Consider the following 6000-nt stretch of genomic DNA (forward strand, 5'->3'; position numbering starts at 1 on the left):
AACCACCTGAAAAAGCTACCTCTTTTCTCAACTGCGACGAAGATAAATTGTATAGACAAAATTTGGTCCAAAATATTTGTCACTTATGAAAATCAATTTATTAGCCATTTAAAAAAAAAAGAATTTACTCTTGCGAAAAGGCACTCCATCATTAGTTACTCATTTAAGAAAGAGATAAGAATATTTTAGTCAAATACTCACTCCGGTCCATTTTAATTAATTTTTTGATATTTTGTTTTGTGATACACAATATTTGATTTTTTCAAATATTAAGGAAGAATTAACTTTTTTTTTTACAAAGTTGTCCTTGAAGTAAATAGTTTAGGAATATTTGTTATATTTTCAATGAATAAAATAAGGTTAATATGGTCAATTTTATTGTTAATTAATGCTAAAATATGAATTCCTTAATATGTATGAAAATAACCAAAAAATCAATTAAAGTAGAGCCTTTTTATGATTACCGGAGATAAATATTTTCTTTAAGTTCGAAAAAAACAAAAAAGTGAAAAAGACAGCATGAAGGAACTATGTTTGGTGGCCATTGTCACCAGTTACTCATTAATATATATACTATTCTGTTTTTGTTATGAAATAAAAACAACTTAGTAAAACATGAACAAAACATGTTATGAAGTAAAAACAATTTAGTAAAATATGAACAAGAAATGTAGATAGAGAGAAGGAAGAGATTTTCTTCTTCAATTGTGTGTATTTTTCTATCTATTACAAGGCCTTTATATATGCATGAAAAATGAAGAAAAATATGTCATTGAATATGTCATTAAGTATTTGAGAAGATCATGGAGGAAGAATAGACATCCACCATAATTTGATTTTTTAACAGTTTTCTAGTTTTCGCTAGCTAATCAATTGTACTCCCTAGTTGGGTTTTGATTCAAGACTCCTACTATCTTATGTATCATGTATGGCACAAGTTGCCATTTAATATGGTCGATTTTCTACTGTTGGCCCGCTAATATATAGTTGGATCTTGATTCAACACGCCTAAATAATACTCCATAAATAATGGTATTTTATATATATATATATATATATATATATATATATATATATATATATATATATATATATATATATATATATATAGTTGGATCTTGATTCAACACGCCTAAATAATACTCCATAAATTAAGCAAGAAGAAAGAGCATAACTTGGACAAACGCGCGTTGCGCGTGTATCATAAGTATAAATTTTAAAAACTTATGTACATAATATATTAAACATTTGTATTTCTGTTATAAAATAAAAGCTAAAGAGAAAACTGTAAATTTGAGAATGATAATTGTTGATCTATTAAACTAATTCAATTTAAAGGAAGAAACTCTACCCATCAAAGTTGGTTTTCCGTGTATAAGGTGACAACTCTACTTTATTAATTATGAAGGTGACTCTATTTAGGAGGAAGTCTTACAAAGTAATGTTGCGCGTGTATCATAAGTATAAATTTTAAAAACTTATGTACATAATATATTAAACATTTGTATTTCTGTTATAAAATAAAAGCTAAAGAGAAAACTGTAAATTTGAGAATGATAATTGTTGATCTATTAAACTAATTCAATTTAAAGGAAGAAACTCTACCCATCAAAGTTGGTTTTCCGTGTATAAGGTGACAACTCTACTTTATTAATTATGAAGGTGACTCTATTTAGGAGGAAGTCTTACAAAGTAATTTCCTATAACCAATAGAATGAAAAAGATCTCAAAGATAAAAATGCTCAAAATTGTTAGTATTATTTTTCTTTTACAAATTTAATTTATCGTGTCAACTTAAATATTAGTTTCAATATTTTTCCCTATTTATATAAAGAGACCTAAACCTAAAAATAATTGGAAGTGCTCGAATAGATATTATTTTTCTTTTATAAATATGTTATATTATTTTTCTTTTAAATAAACAAGTATTTAATACAAAATTTTTGTTGATTTTGAAATTCTAGATATTACAAAAAAAATTAAATAATTATTTTTAAATAACTTAATATTATTTTTAAAATAAATTTATATTCATTGAGACAAGATACACGCGCAACGCGTGTATCTCATCTCAGTGAATCTAAATTTTTTAAAACTTACATAAGAATTATATTAAAAATATATTTGAGTTAATTATAAAAATAAAAGTTAAAATAAAAGTTATAAGCTCCTGAAAATGATGATTATTAATCTTATTTAGCTAATTCAATAAAGTCAAACTATCATTAATTGAATGAATATAAAAAGAAAGAAAAATAATAATGACAACTTCTTTTGAATACCTTTTGTCTTATGTTATATCCTTATTGCTTCAACTTAGCCTTTTTAGCAATTTAACTTTTAATAATATATTATAATATTGCTCTATTTTCTTATTTCTTTCACGGCAAATGCTCTTATTGTGTAAAACAATTTGTGTACCTTAAGAGTTTTATCAACTTGGCAAATAAGTTTACTTATATGATAATTTTGAAACAAAGTTGAATTGACTTTTTTGGCTGCTTTATTAATTCAAAAACTTAATTATTTGTTGAGAGTTCATGCTTTTATGATAGCATACAAAATATGAATTATTTTTGAACTTTTTCTACTCGAGCATAATATTATTCTCTTTATCGGTTATGTAATATTGAAAACTACATTTAATAATTAAATTAAATATTTAATTCGGTACAAAACCTCTTGCTTTAGTAGTAACAATATATAAAAACATCTTGTTAGAATTATAGGTTCCCTAAAAAGAAGAATCAATGTGAACATATTTCTATGCAAATTACGTGAGGAAATATAAGGAAAAGATCATAATTCTCTTACTTCTCTTAAATAATATCCATTTCAAAGTACTTAATAGTAGGATTTCTTACTTAATTCAATAAGGAAAAATCTAATAATCGAAATTTTAATTTCTTTTAAAGTCCTAAATATTAGGATAATAATTAAATAACTATTTTGTCTAGTATGAATACTATTTTAAAAGGGTAAAAAAGGCGAACGGCATTTCGCTAAGAACATTCGTGCTTTTAATATAGTATAGATATATATGGCATAAAAGTTTGCCCATTTATTTCCATTTAGACACTTAAACTAATAGTTGTACATATTGAACACTTCAACTCAAATTATATTTTGTAATTGAACACACATTGCTAACATGACACAACATGTGTAATACACTCTCCTTTGAGAGAGTAAAAAGCCCTAACTTTTTTTAAAATATATTTTTATATTTTTGTCTCCTTTAACCTCAATTTTTTCTACCACCCCATCTCCACTTACTCCACTACCTCCAAAAAAAATTCCCTTAAATTGTTTTAGCTTTATTTTTGTTCCACATTTTCTTCTTGTAATGACCCGATAGGTCATTTTGAGTACTAGCTCCCCCTTTTATATTTTGAGATCTTTCATATCTCTATTTGATAATTTATGACTTGCGTGCAGGGTCCGTATCGATTTCCGGAAGGCTTAAATGCGAATTTTTAAAGAAAATATGATTTTTAACTTTGAAAGTGACTAGAGTTGACCACAGTCAATTTATTTGGTAAGGTGACCTTGGATTGGTATTTTGATGATTCCGATGGGTTCGTATGATAATTTTGGACTTGTTCGCATATTTAGTTGGGATTTAGGGTGGCCCGAGGCTATTTCAGCGCTTTATGTGAAAAGTTGGAAATTTGATTTTAAACTTTGAAATTTTCTTGAGTTTGGTGTTTGATTCTTGAATTAAGATGTTATTTTGATGATTTGAATTTACGAGCAAGTTTGTATGATATTAATATACTTGTGTAAATGTTAGGACCGGAGCCCGAGGGGCTCAGGCGAGTTTCAGATAGGCTGCAGAATGTTCTAGGATAACTGAAGAATTTCCGATGTTACTGGGCTACAGATCTCACATTTGCGAGGTTTTGTTCGCAAATGTGAGCCTCGCATTTGCGAGAGCTTGCTAGTATTTGCGATGCTAGGAAGAGGAATGTCAATTTCGCTTTAGTTTGCATCTGCCTAGTTGCAATTGCGACTCTGTGGGAGTAAGGGACAACTTCGCAAAGCGAAGCTAAGTTCGCATTTGTGGACACCCAGGTTCACATTTGCATCAATGGATCACATTTACGAAATTGGAAGCTCAGGGCTAGTTTGCAATTGTGACTAGCTATTCGCATTTGCGGACATTGTAATTGCGAACAATAGTTCGCAATTTCGATACCTGTAACTGGGTAAAAGGTTGGGATTTCAGGACATAGCTCATTTTATACTATTTTTGAGACCTAAACTCCATAAAGGCGATTTTTTGAGAGAAATTTCTTCCCAACTTCATAGTTTAGTACTTTAATTATTTTCATTCAATTGACATTACTTTTCAATGAATTTTCACTATCAAATCTAAGATTTCATAGAGTAGAAATTGGGGTTTTGGGTTGAAATTAGAGATTTTGTAAAATTGAGATTTAGACCTCAAATTGATGCCGGATCTCGAAACAAATCACATATTTAGACTCGGGGGGGTTAATGGGTAATCGAAACTTGGTCTTAATTTCGGATTACGACCACGTGAGCTCAGATTATCTTTTTGTTGACTTTTTTATTTATGTTAAAGATCGAACCTTTTTCGTATGAGGGGGTAGTTTCTAAAGCTTGTTTTTACTTGTGTGAATAATAATTGATTAGATTCGGGTGGTTTGGAGGCTTGCTATAAAGGAAAAGCCGTGTTGGATTGTTGATCTTGTCCTGAAAAGAGCTAATATCATGCTTAACCTTGATTTGAGGGTATTAGGAAATGATTGGTCTATTTGCTACGTTATCTATGTGTGGGGATGACGTATATATAAGGTGATGAGTATATATGCGTTGTCATGGGTTAATCATGCAGGGTATATTACTTTATTTTACGTTTTTAATTATACCATGTCTTTACTTATTTCATATTTTTACTTGTTAGGTACTCATACTTGATACATGTTTTACTTGATTTATGTTTTACTTGATACACGTGTCTTCACTTTACATGTCCTTAATTGTTATGTGTTCTAGCTTATTTCATACTTTTAGTTATTGTACGCTTTTATTTGTTACATGCTCTTACATGTTGTTAGATAATTATTTTTATCTATCTCATGCCTTTACTTTCCATATTGCCTTTACTTGCTTCTTGTTTCATTCTACTATATCATATCAATTTGCATGATTTTTAGATTGTTCTTGACTTTACGACTTGTTGAAGTTCTTGTTGACATATATTGTGATGCTAGTTTATGAACGTTAAATTGATTAACCTTCATTGTTCGTGTACGTATTTTCTTGGTGAATTAGGTGTTTTAGTTCCATTTCATGTTATATTCTGAGTTTCGCCGTATTTGGTTGTTATTGAAATTTGTATCGGGTTGCGCACCACAACAGTATTGTTATTGATATTGGGATCAGGTTGCGCATCTCAATAATGTTATTATTGATATTGAGATCAGGTTGCATATCACAACGGAAAGGATGTCATGTAGTTGTTCTTGGTCGTTATGCTCCATTACTATGTTGTGTTTATGAGGTTGTGGTGTGATATTTTCCTGGGGCCCTCTATTATCTACTTTCTTATTCGTTATATAGTTATTCGTTTCTCTATATTATTATTGCTTTTCTGCTTATTACTCCTACATGTCTATAGTGAGTGTCTTGTCATAGCCTCGTCACTATTTCATCGAGGTTAGACTCGATACTTACTTAGTACATGGGGTTGGTTGTACTCATACTACACTTTTACACTTTCTGTGCAGATCCCGGTGTTGGTCCCAACGGCATTCTAAGGCGATTGCTCAGACCCTTTACTAGTGTAACGACCCAATCGATTATTTTGTGTATTTACGCCCCTTTTCCCCTTTCGATGTTTCACACATGCGTATTTATAGTTTTATAAATTGTAGGGTTGACTAGTTTCATTCCGGGAAGATTTTGGGTTGATTTGGACCCTTTGGTTTTTGGTTTAGAAGCCTAAGTTGATTATATCGACCAAAGTTTGAC

This window comes from Nicotiana tabacum, chromosome 13, assembly GCF_000715075.1.
Source record: "Nicotiana tabacum cultivar K326 chromosome 13, ASM71507v2, whole genome shotgun sequence".
Classification (NCBI taxonomy): domain Eukaryota; kingdom Viridiplantae; phylum Streptophyta; class Magnoliopsida; order Solanales; family Solanaceae; genus Nicotiana; species Nicotiana tabacum.